The following is a 13,897-nucleotide window of genomic DNA, read 5'->3' on the forward strand; positions in this document are numbered from 1 at the left end:
TCATTTTGGTATTCAGCCTGGGTCTTCCTGAGCGGATGGACACTGCTCAGCTGGTGCTGTGGGTAAAGCAGCCCGCTTCCTTCCTGACCTTGGGTCCCCTTCTTGGTGTCCCACTTTCCTCCTTGCCTGCCCTCCATGTTGCCTTAGCCTGCCTTTAGCTTCTTCTGGTAGGGACGACACCATTTTTTAAAACAATGCTTAAATCCATTATGTTACAGTGATGGACTTGAGCATTTTGCCTCTTAATTCTCATGTTAAAAGAGCCAATCTTAACAGAGGATTTTATGAATAAATTATCTAAAGGATCTCTTTCCATGATTCCCAAATAATTAGAGCCTATCCAAACTTAACCAAAAGCAATCCAGCATGAGTTTTTAAGCTATGTGACTAATGATTTTATTGGCTTATCAACCTATGTTCCCTTTTTGGGTTCCCTTACGTTTTAATAGTGCTTTGAATAAAGCACATTAGGAGCTTACAAACAAATGAAAAATAGCTTCGTTTTGGTTCTAAGACACCAGAGTCAGAAACACATTAGATTTTGTAAAAAGGATTCCTAATTTTCTACTCATTTCCCACGTGGTGATTCATAATAAAGTATTTATTAACAACCTTGGGGGTATCATATCCATGTTGTAAGTTACATGGACGCATCTTTCACTTTTTTCCCCTCCCTGGAGTGAGCATACAGGTTGTATCAAGGTGGTGTGGAATTCCACAGAAACTCTGGCACAGGGAGGTTGGGCATTTGTGTTGTCAGTGGAAATCCTGTTTTGTTCTTACCTCGTCCTGGTAGTTAGGGATCTTGGAGAAGAAAACTGAGATGTAGATTTGACTTGGCAGGAAGCAAAATAATTTAATAGTTGAAACCACTATTTCTATATATTTAACCAAGTCCTCTTTCTATGATCCAACTCAACTGTATTTGTATTTCAGAGTATCTCTTTTTTTTTTTTTTTTTAGAGTATCTCTTAATTGACCTTGCCTGAGAGAACATTCTGTGCTGAGATAACTGAAAATAAACACAAGAAAAATTTGAGAGTGAGTCTTCTGCAGAAAGCTAGGTCCCCTCACTGTAGAGCCCGTCTTGGGTTGAGAATTGCCTGTTTCCCAAGCTGAGGGGTAGAAAAATGTTTTTCAGTGGGTTATAAAACCTGTGTAAAGGAGAAACTCATTCTCTTGCCGCGCCCCAACCCCATAGAATAGTTTGAAAACCCTGAAAAGAAGTTGTTTCTGCATATTTTTCCATCTTTGTTACCCCAAAGCCCAGAGAACCAGAAATAAGTATAAATTAGCCTAAATATGTTGTCTTTTTCAACTTTGACTTACGAGCCTCCAGCAGAAGTAGGGGTGAAGGCTGCAGAATGGAGAGGGACCCTTCTCCTGGACATCCATTGAATGACCTGATCTTTGTGTCATCTGAGGAGTCTGCAAAGATCATGAAGAACAAACGCGCTGCAGAATCTGCCCTCAGATGGGAATTGGTAGAGAATGTGGAAGAATGAGGAGGTGGGGTGTGAATCTCAGGGGGTAAGAGGAGGGGAATAAGGTTGAGACCCTTCTAATGTGACTGCATAGCTTCTGGCCTCAGGTCTCACTGCAATGTCTGTCCCAATCTGTGCCTTTGCCCTGCAGAGTCAGGTGGGATTGCAGCAAGCCCCACAAGTGCCCCTATCTGATAGACAACCTACGGACTCTATGCCCTTTCTGTCGTTGCCCTGACCTTGATCTCTAATAGGAGAATTTCAGACTCAAGTCAATAGTCTTGTGAGAAAGCCCTACTGGACTTGGAATTGCAAGTCCAGGTTCTAGCGTGGGCTGTCACTAGCTGGTGCCATCGTCATAGCATGTGCGGAAAGCAAAGGGTCAGGAAGCAGAAGGTCTGAGTTCAAGTCCTGTGGCTTCCTGGTTGGATGATGTTAGAGGTTTGTCACCTAAGTCAGATGTTGGCCATAATGTTGGGTTTGGGATGATAATGAGAGGCATTTGTCAGAAGGGCCCTTCTCAGATCCTCAGGGAGGTAGAGACGCAATTGCCAAAACAACAGAGCATGAGAGAGTTACTTAAATAGGAAGTTGTGGGGTATTGTGCTGTACTATTTCATTTAATCTAATCCCCACGGCATCTTCCAGGCATAAAAGACAAGAGAGCTGAGGGGGGAAAAAAAGCAGCCCCTGATAGCCAGGAAATAGCCAGCGATAGCTACACCTGGGATGTTGTCTGGAGCTGGCCCAGCAACTCCAGCTGGACCATGGTGTTTCCTGGTAGGACATAAACAATCTCACAGGACACCAACCTCAGACAAGGTCATGGTATGACCATGATGAAGTGAAACAATAAACAAGACCACTTTGTAATTTCACCTAAGCATGGACAAAAACAAGATCACTACAAATTGCAAAATACCAAACACCCCTCTCCCGCCAAGTCCCAGTCACTGCTGCTGCTGCACCAGTGATGGCTTTAGCACTGCTCCCATCTGTCCTAGATGAGCTTTATTAAGGTACATGATCAAAGGATTAGCCCCACTTCCTGACAGCACCCAGTCCAGAGTGAAACTCTGTTCCTTGAACCCTCCCGCAAATCACCAAACCAAAGCCCCAATCCTGTAAGTTCTAACAGCCTCTTACTGAAATGCCCCACGCTTCCCCACGGTGTGTGGTCTCTCTGAGCTTTAAACACAATTTTGCTAAACACAGTTTTATTCCTGGAGGTCTGGCTGGAGAGCATGGACAGAGGACTGTGCTGGACTGAGAGATCAGACGCTTCCTGGGGTCGGCCTGGGTCTGCTGATCTCATGGTTGCAAAGGAGAAAGGGCCACACATGCAAGGTTGTCATCAGTGTCCTGAGACCTAATTCATCTTCAGTGACTCCTGCCCAGAGGGGATGCTGGTGGTGGGCTGGATGCCAAGTAACTTTGGATGAATCTGGACCTCAGTTTTTCCTAACCTGTAAAATAAAGTTAGAACAGGGTTGTGATGTGTAGAAACTGCTAGAAAGCACTAGCGGTATATAATGTGATTATGAGCAGGATATGGTAAGACTGACAAGCTTTGTTCTTTGTTTGTCTATTCCTGGCACCTCCACACCTACCCTTAGAATCCCTCAGGCTCAGCTGTGTCTGTCTCTAGAGCCCTTGAATTCGCTGCAGCGTCAGAACCCCTATTTGAGGCAGGGTCTGAAGCCAATAAGATGGGGCCTGAGCTCCATCAGTAGGAGGGGTATAACATCTATTTCAGGAATTCCAACTTCCTACAACAGACAAGGTCCCAGTTCTGTACGGACCTTGTTGTGTATGTGCAAGAGGTTTTTAGAATCATACAGCTGGGGTGGGATACGGGGCAGTGAAGGGTGAAGGCAGGTGGCAGAAGAGGTGACTGAGGACTTGTGCTGGGTCTAGTGCTCTCTAGTGGGAATGGCCTAAAATACCTCCTGATTTTTCTCAAAAGATCTGCTAGACACGTCTCGCTTTTATTTTATATACATTATTTGTCCATGGGTTTTTGTTAGAAACAAACAAACCCAAAGCCTGACAACAATTACCTTGACTCCATGCCAAGGCTTAAGTTAAACAGGCCCTCACCTTTCAGCAAGATGGGGCACTGGAACACAGGAACCCAGGGTCAAAGGAGAGAAGAAAGTGACCTCTTTGAAGACAGTGTCCTGTTCACCTCTGAAGCTTCATGGCCAGAGAAGGGCATTGAGTGAAAACAAGAGCATGAGATCAGGCAGGGGCTGGCGTGGAGGAACTAAGTCAGGAGGGTAGAGGACAATTGATTTCTGGTCCTACTTAGCTTGTTAATGTCACAAAGCCGGAAGGGAAGAAAGGATAAGGAAGGAAAGAAAAATGGCAGCTTTGAGAAATTGAGGTAAGGGTTTAAATCAAAGGTCTAAGAGCTTCTGTCTTATTTGGTGAAGTGTCAGGAGAGCTACCCACAGCAAGCCAGCTAAGGTGACAAGGCATCGTTTTACTCCCTACAGCCCAACCCAAGGGCAAATATACTGTTTTATTTTCTATGCGCATTTTGGCTAAAATTCTTTATAAGCTATTGATTTTTGTGATAAAGATTGTGAGGCCTCACAGGGACTCAGTGGTTTTAGAATTTCTGGAAAATTCGTTTGCATTTTGGAGCAGTCTTACATTGTTTTTGTATTGACCTTTATTTGTAATCATATCTGCTGACCCCGAACGTTAGGATATGTAATAGAACTTGAATTACATCAGGCTCAGGATTTTTCTCTTCTCTGTTTGGATGTATAGGGAAGCGAAGTATTGGACAGAAAGTCTCTAGTGACGTCTGAAGAGTGTGAATAAGTGAATGTTAGAAGTGTGAGAACATTCAATAAAGAAAAATTGCAAAGCAGGGCCAAAGGAAACAGAGAGAAAGAACGTGTTATTCTTTGTAGGCGAGGCTGGTTAGTGTGTGACTTCTGTCACAGGAAGAGTTAGATGAAGCTGGCTGATAGAATCTATTTTAAAATAGATCTCAAGGAAGGCAGATACATTTTATTTTTAAAAACTTCATTATGGGAAATTTTAAACATGTACAAAGTAGGATACAGAATAGAATACATTTCTGAACCTCCACGAACCCACAATTCAGCTTCACCAGTTAACTTTGGCTATTCCTGTTTCAGACAGATAGAATTCTCATATCGTACTGGAAAGTCACCAAACTAACAAGCTTCCAACTTTTCAGAACCTCTAAGCCTGTAGAGGATAACTATGAGAGGTGTAGTTCAATTCAGATTAACAACCACCTCTAAGGGATTATCTACTTAGTCATTCCTCTGACTTGAAATAATGTGTCATTCCTCTAACTTGAAATGTTTTGGCATAAATGCAGAATGCAGAAACTTTTTTTGGTGTGTGTGTGATATAGAGATGTTATGGTTGAAATAGGCTTACTTTGTACAGTGGCTAAATAATATGAAATATAGTGGAACTGAAGCTGCAGTGTTTGAACGTGACCACATTTACTTGGAAAATTATAACAAAAATAACGGCACTTTACTATAGAATATGGTCTTACGTATATTTTCTTACGTTTATTTATACAAAAGTGAAAAGGCCCACAGCTCTCCCACATGCTTTCTCTTGTAGGTTTTCACCTTTCCGTCTACCCCTTACTTCTGGAATTTTCCCAAAGAGATGACCAAGCTCAACGTTTCTGTTTGTCTCTACCTTTTCCTGTTGGTATTTTTCCTTATGGCGTGTCATTAGCAGTTTTCACTAATCAATGGATTAAACTGAAGAATGCCGGAGAGGGAAGGAAGTTCCTGGATAAGAGTGCAAACTTTCCATAGTTGTGTTAAGACCTGGAAGCCCTGAGATCTTAGCAAGACTGGCTTGCATTGTTTTCTAAGTCAGTATTACCTAGAGTAAGGAAGGAGGGGCTGGTGGAAGTTGCTGAGCGTTGAAGCAAGCTCACTATTCTGTGTAGTGGACCCGTGCAGCAGAAAAGGGTTGCAGGCTCCATTTCAGCTTTCTGAATCTCCGTCTCTTCCTGGTGCCTGCAGAGCCACAGGGGGTTGGACAGGAAAGAGAAAGAGGTGGTCTTGACATTCAGGGGTAGAGCAGGAAGCAGAGGGTCTTATGCATGGAACCTCACCCTCCCCGTCCCATTGTCCAAATGATCAAGGGCTGAAGTTTCCAAACTTTCCACTTAGTACCACAATCTTTTTGAAAAATAAAATCTTATGTAGAACCTTACTACATATGTATGTAGTATTTTATATGGTAGTTTATTAGTGTACAGTTCTTTTATAAGTTAATTTTATAAAGTTAATGAGAACAAAGCAGCTACTTGAAGAACATGAAATTTTGGACGTGGCAGTCTGCTATTGGTCTCGGCACCCAGTTTGTGTCTGAATTTTGTTTTTGCTCACAGAGGATTAAGAAAATCCAAGTTCACACAAATACATGATTGAAAATACTGCTTTTGTTTTGTTTCTCTTGTTTTTTAAACAGTTGTCTTGCATTATCCAAGATTCTTTTCAATAAAGAAAGGTAGTAGGAGAACATTTACTTTTGAGGTCTTCATAAAAATAAGTTAACCTCCCAAATTATCTCAGTTGGGGGTCTCTAATGAGTTTAAATTTGATTTATAACACTCTTAAGCATGTCTTTTGATTATTTAACCTAGTTATTTTTTAAAAGTGAAATCCTAATGAAAACATTTGTGGAACCCCTGAAGCAGGGTTCCATGGAACACAGTTTGAAAACCACCAATCTGATGTTAAAAAGGGAAGGCTTCCTTTTATTCCCTTACCCAAACATCTTTCGGCCTTTAATGCTGCCCTTTCATGGCTTTCCCCACTTTTAGAGAGGGCACTGAACTAATTTATTTTTTCAGCTTTACTGACATATAATTAACATATAACATTATGTATGTTTAAGGTATACAACATAAAGATTTCACATATGTATGTACTGCAAATAAATACCACTGGTAAGGTTAGTTAACACATCCATCACCTCACATAGTTACAATGTTTTGTTTTGTTTGTGGTGAGAACTGTCTTAGCAACTTTCAAATAGCATTGAGCTCATTGTACCTCAATTTCACTAAGATAGCCCTGTTGGTGGGAGGATGTAGAGGAACGTGCAGTAGCCAGCTTGTTCTGCCTGGGTCCCTGCGTTCCCATCTCTCTTCCCTCCTCTCTGCTCCCCTGCCCGGCACCAAGGGGGTGGGTTCCAGTTCTAAGGAGCATTGTCTAGTACATGGACTTAATTCTCGTGACTTCTTCAGTCCTTCCATTAAGACTTCCCCTTTCAGTATCCCATGGCTTGGACCCTGCTTTCTTTGAGGTGTTTGCTGGCTGTATTGGTAAACTAATCCAGCTGATATATTTACTGGCACGCTTTTGAAGTGTTAGTTATTTTGATCACTTATTTATTGAACAATTGCTATGTGCCAGATACTAAACTAAGCCCTTTGTGTGAGTTTCCTCCTTGGGTTCTCACAACCCTGTGAGATAGGGTCTAGTATTACCATTCCCATCTAGAGATGAGAAAACTGAGGCTGGGACTTACGAAGCACACTGAGAGTCTTTTTTGGAGCATTTTGTTTTGGGACCTCTCAAGCTACCTGGTTTGAATTTCAGGTACAAATGATGAGGTAGTTTAGGATTTTTGTTCATCTGAAGAATAGATCTTTCCCCCAAATAACACAGCAGTTAAGAGCACAGGCTTTGAAATCAAATGAACACAAATTAGGATATAGGGTCTGCCACTTACCAGCTGTGTATTCTTGGTCAGTCTCAGTTTCCTCATCAGTCAAATGGGGATGATAATAATAACACCCAGGTCTGATGCTGTTATAAGGATTAAATGAGATGAAGTATGTCAGGCACATAACACAACACCTGCCCACGTGTTCAGTGCGTGCAATACATTCAATGCTGGACTGTAAATGTTAGCTATTATTTTGTCATTGTTAATTCACTAATAGGCCTAGCTGAACAAAACAGTACCCATTAAATCTTCCACTTAAGCACATATTTAAAATAGGAATAAGTGACGTTGCCTGGATTAATTTAAGGAAAGAAGATGATGCTAAAACCATCTAGCTTAATTCTTTGATTCTTTGGATGTATGGTTGCCTCTCTGAGAGACATCGGCTCATATTGGGTCTCTGCCATGGCCTGGTTCTAAAGTTAATGTTTGGTATCTTCCTTTTGGGCAGGTCAGAGTCTCAGGCATAGGGGGATGCTGTTTGGGCCAGCCAATAAAAAAGAGCAGGGAGAGCTGAGATCATCAAGTTGTCACTCTTGTGTTTTGTGCAAACTTCTATAAGTCACTCTGGGAGCAGTTTGGCCCCCAGGAGCAGTTCCTGCTGCTGGCATCTAATGAAGTCAGCGTTGTCCCCTCAGGTGCTCTTTCTGTCCTTGCAGGACAGAGGGGCTTGCCGGCTACAGGCCTTTGTGAGGCGCACACCATGGGGCTCAGTGAGGGGCAGTCTGCTTGCAGTGGCCCAGACTCCCAGGTACTGTTCCCTCCTGGGCCCAAAGGCACAGGGAACAGGGCCAGGGGTGAAGGCTTCTCTATCCCTGTAGGTCCACAGAAGGTCGGCCCAGCAAACCAACTGCTCCACACTTGTAGCAACTTTGTGGCAAATTTGAAACAAATTTGGCAACCCTTTCCTGAACCATTTAGGGATCCCTTACTGGGCTTTTTTATTCAGAAACAGCCTGGTTTTCCCCAGCTCCAGTTGGAGAACATGATTATCTTTTCTTTTTAAAAACACTTTGTATTATTTTAAAAATAAAAGTAGTAAATGCTCATTGTCTGCAATTAGGAGAACACAGTAGAAATAGAATAATCTTCACAAAGCTTTTTTGCTATTTATTTTCTGTACATTTGACTTACATACAAGTTTTTGGAAAATTACAGAAGTGAAGTACAAATCATGATTATAATTAAAAATCCCACAAGACCCGGTTAAATAGACTAAAAATGAAAGTTTCCCCTTGCTTTCTGCCAACTCCATTTCCTTCTCCAAAGGTAAATGCTAATGAAAGTTTGTAGAAGGCCCTTCAAGACCTTTTCTTGCATTAGCACACATATATATGCACAGAGATAATATTAACATGTGCGTATGTATTTAGTTTTGATTTTTTAAACGTAAATGTTTTAAAATGTTATTCTGTATATCTTCTTTGGAGAAATGTCTATTTAGGTCTTCTGCCAATTTTTGCATTGGGTTGTTTGTTTTTTTAATATTGAGCTGCATGAGCTGCTTGTATATTTTGTAGATCAATCCTTTGTCAGTTGCTTCGTTTGCAAATATTTTCTCCCATTCTGAGGGTTGTCTTTTCGTCTTGTTTATAGTTTCCTTTGCTGTGCAAAAGCTTTTAAGCTTCATCAGGTCTCATTTGTTTATTTTTGTTTTTATTTCCATTTCTCTAGGAGGTGGGTCAAAAAGGATCTTGCTGTGATTTATGTCATAGAGTGTTCTGCCTATGTTTTCCTCTAAGAGTTTTATAGTGCCTGGCCTTACATTTAGGTCTTTAATCCATTTTGACTGTCATACAGAGTGAAGTAAGTCAGAAAGAGAAAAACAAATACCATATGCTAACACATATATATGGAATCTAAAAAAAAAAAAAAAAGGTTCTGAAGAACCTAGGGACAGGACAGGAATAAAGACACAGATGTAGAGAATGGACTTGAGGACATGGGGAGGGGGAAGGTTAAGCTGGGACAAAGTGAGAGAGTGGCATGGACATATATACACTACCAAATGTAAAATAGAAAGCTAGTGGGAAGCAGCCACATGGCACAGGGAGATCAGCTGCATGCTTTGTGTCCATCTAGAGCGGTGGGATAGGGAGGGTGGGAGGGAGACGCCAGAGGGAGGAGAAATGGGGATAAATGTATATGTATAGCTGATTCACTTTGTTATACAGCAGAAACTAACACAACATTGTAAAGCAATTATACGCCAATAAAGATGTTTAAAAAAATAAAAAATGTTATTCTGCAACTTGCTTTCCCCCCCAGCCTAATAGTCTTAAAGATCTTTCTGTACCAGAGCTACTTCATTAAAAAGAAAAAAAAATTACTGCATATAATTCCATAATATGGATATACCGTAACTTATTTAAAGAACATTTAGGTTCTTTTTTGCTGTTATAAGCAACCCTGCAGTGAGTGTCTTTGTACATATATCTTTGTGCAAACAGCATTTTTCATTTAAACTTAAAACTTTTCCTCTTAGGGCAGGAAGGATTTACACCGGTAGGCTTGGAAGAGTTAGCTGTATCTATGTGCACATGTTGAATTAGTCCAGGGAAGCACTTGGGGAAATTAGAGGGTCTCTAAATCTCGGACAAGAATGAACACTGAACTTCAGAACTAGCTGGTTTTATGAATGCCAAAAGAGATTTCTTAGATTCACATTGGTTGAATGTATGCAGAACCTGGAGCCATCATCTAAGGAGCCATCATTACATTGTAATGGACTTGATGTCTGTCCTCATCTGGTGTCTGGAATCCTTGCAAGAGTCCGAGAGCCGAGAGAGGCTTGAAAGTTGATAGTGTGTGTTTTTCCATTGCTTCACTTTCACCAGGGTTTGGAATTTCCAGCAGGTCCCGTTGTGAAACTTGTCTTCTTGCTGCAATGTTTTTCCTTGATTTGGGGTTGTTTTGTAACTGTTGCCAAAGTCACATGATTTAAATTGTAAATGCCACAACATGTATTCTTATTCCACTACCCTTGAGATAAAATTTAGAAAACAGAAAGTTGAGGAGTAGGACTTGGAGAGAGAATTTAAGAAGCTACTCTTTCAAAGTCCTTAATGAGAGTGATGATATCTTCCCCTGCTTTGACTTCAAGTTCTCTTGAATAATCTTGTTTGTCTGTTGGACAATCCCTGCAACAGTGATTAATAAACCCACTTAGCCTGAGGGTGGGCTTCCTCTGAAACACTGAGAGGCAACAGGATGAGAGGCTGGAATCCAAACCCAGACTAGAATGGATTTGGGTTTCTAGAGCAGCGGCTCTGTGACCTGACTACATCAGAACCAGCAGGAAGCTTTCAACATAATTTCCCGGTCTCCCTCCAACACTAACTGGATCATAGACTTCAGCCTGTGGTTACAGTTAATCCATGAGCATTTATTATCTCAATGGAAACAAATTATTAATATGCAGTTTGTAATAATAACATTCACAATAACACTTATTACATTTATGCTTATGGTTATTTTAATGATTATTGTAACATGTTGAAAGGTAATATTTTGCTGATACACCAGTCCGAAAGCAACTGAGATGTAGACTTGTCACATGTCAAGTGTAAACATAATACCTCCTTCCTTTCATTCCTTCACATCCCAGATGTACGTCAACCATACATGCATCACTTCATGTCCATTGCCAAATGCTTAGTCCAGGCCACCTTTCTGTCTTACCTGGACCAACCTTCTTTATTGCTTCCTCCAATCCATTCATGGTACAATAGCCTGAGGGATTTCCTTTACCTTTTTATTTTGAAAAATTGCAAACCTACAGAAAAGTTGCAAGAACAGAGTAATAAGCACCTGTCTACCCTTTCCCTGGATTTACCGATTGCAATATTTTGCCATATCTGCTTTGTCGCTTTCAATATATATGTCTTATTATTATTATTACTATTATTATTTGTATATGATTTTTGCTGATCCACTTGAGGGTACACTGGAGACATCATGGCCCTTCACTTCTAAATATTTCAGCCTGTATCCTCTAAGAACAAGGGCATCCTCTTAACACAGGAACTACAGTACTATGATCGAATTCGGAAATTTGACATTGATTCAATACTATTATTTAATATACAGTCCATATTGAAATTTCACAAATTGTCCCCAAAATGCCCTTTATAAAATTCTTTTTTCTTCAGGGATCCAGTCCCCAGCAGACATTTAGTTGTTATGTCTTGAGCCTTTTTTAATCTCAGACTTTGTCTTCTGTAACATGAGACTCTTTTGAAGAGTGCAGACCTGTCATTTATACAACACTCCTCCGCTTGGGTTCTTCTGAGGTTTCCTCATGAGTAAATAAATGTGGGTGATTCATTTTGGATAGGTTCCTTCTCCGAGCATCACATCAGGGGTCAGAGGGACCATGGAAAGTCATCAGCCTGTGGTTCTGCTGGGTTAATCTCCCTCCAGAGGCATGTCATTGAATTAGCCTCGCCACACCACCTCTACTGGGCTTCCTCCAGTTCCTTGAGCCGATCAATCCGTCTCCGTGGAAAGCTCTTCCCCCCTCCATTCTCACAGTCGGCCGGTCCGCACATTCCAGGAGTTTACCCAAGGAAGAGAGTGAGGAATTGCCATTCCCTTGAAATGGAAGTCGCTGCAAGATGATTTGTGTTCAAAATATTTTTCCCTCCCTAAGTCTACCTGTCTTTTGTTTTCTTTGCTTCGTTGCTTTCATGCTGCATTACTCAAAACGCTCCCAGCGCACTCCGAAGTGTAACCCTTCTCCTATGCGGCACGTTTAGCGTTTGTTTTTGTTTCTGAAAGCTTTTTGCAAAAAGAGAATCTAAAAGGCAGCACTTAAAAAAATAAACTTTGGGGCTTCCCTGGTGGCGCAGTGGTTGAGAATCTGCCTGCCGATGCAGGGGACACGGGTTCGAGCCCTGGTCTGGGAAGATCCCACATGCCGCGGAGCAACTAAGCCCGTGCGCCACAACTACTGAGCCTGCGCGTCTGGAGCCTGTGCTCCGCGACAAGAGAGGCCGCGACAGTGAGAGGCCCGCGCACCGCGATGAAGAGTGGCCCCCGCTTGCCGCAACTAGAGAGAGCCCTCGCACAGAAACGAAGACCCAACACAGCCATAAATAAATAAAAATTTTTAAAAATTAAAAAAAAATAAAAATAAATAAATAAACTTTTAGGGCTTCCCTGGTGGCGCAGAGGTTAAGAATCCGCCTGCCAATGCAGGGGACACGGGTTCGAGCCCTTGTCCGGGAAGATCCCACATGCCGCGGACCAACTAAGCCCAAGCGCCACAACTACTGAGCCTGCGCTCTAGAGCCCGCGAGCTACAACTACTGAGCCCGCGCACCTACAGACCGCGCTCTGAAACAAGAGAAGTCACCGCAATGAGAAGCCCACGCACCACAATGAAGACCCAACGCAGCCAAAGATAAAATAAATAAATTTAAAAGTAGTAATGTCAGTGAACGGATCTTAGGCTGTATAAACTTATGCACCTTCACATGCACTAAAATTAGTAAAAACAGGATTTCAGGGTTAAAAAAAATAAACTTTTAATTTTAGAATAATTTAGATTTACAGAAAAGTTGCAAAGATATTACAGTGAGTTCCTGTATCAGCCCTCACCACTTTCCCCTAATGTTCACATCTTACATCACCTTGGTACATTTGTCAGAAGTAAGAAACCAAGATTGTACGTTATTATTAACTAAACTCTGGACTTTCTTCAGATTTTACCAGTCTTTACACTACTGTTCTCTTTCTGTCCCAGTATCCAATCCAGGATACGACAGACATCACATTTAGTTGTCATGTGCCACAGTCTAGTGTGGGACAGTTTTGCATTCTTTCCTTGTTTTTCATGATTTTGTTTTCATTCAGCAAACTTTTATTTTTTCTAAAGGTGTACAGTGTGATGATTTTATATATGTATATATATATCTATATATCTATATATACACTGTGAAATGATTACCACGATCAAATTAATTACCATGTTTTTTCATGATCTTGACAGTTTTGTCAGATATTTTATAGAACGTCCTTCAATTTTGACTTTCTCATGATTGGATTGAAGTTGTGAATCTGGGGAAAGAATTCCACAGAGAGGAGGTGTCCAGCCTTCTCATTGCTAGCCATCAACAGGACTTATCACTGTAGATGTTAATCTTGGTCCCTGGGTTAAGGTGGTATCTCAGACTTGGCCACTGTAATGTTATTATTTTTCCTCTTCCTATTCCATTCTTTGGAAACAAGTCATTAAGTCCAGCCCACATTTAGGGATGTGGTGGGGAGGGGCAAAAGGCAGCTTAAAAAATTTTAATATATTGGGAATTCCCTTGCAGTCCAGTGGTTAGGACTCTGCACTTTTACTGCTGAGGGTGTGGGTTCAATCCCAGGTTGGGGAACTAAGATCCCGCCAGCCACGGGGCGTGGCCAAAAAAAATATTTTTTTTTAGTATACATGTTACTTTTGCGATTTAGAGTTTAATATTGTTTTTTATTCAAAAATTTCTGGGGGCAGAGGGGCTATATTCCTCTGAACTATTTTCATCGAACCCTGCTTCAATACCTCCCTCACACTAATTATAAATGCCTTAATATGATGTGGCATTTCCGAGCTGGCTCACAGCCAGAACTAGCAAGGATTTGCTAGGAAGCTTATGTTGAAAATACGTTGAATT

The sequence above is a fragment of the Eschrichtius robustus genome, chromosome 4 (assembly GCF_028021215.1).
Source record: "Eschrichtius robustus isolate mEscRob2 chromosome 4, mEscRob2.pri, whole genome shotgun sequence".
Classification (NCBI taxonomy): domain Eukaryota; kingdom Metazoa; phylum Chordata; class Mammalia; order Artiodactyla; family Eschrichtiidae; genus Eschrichtius; species Eschrichtius robustus.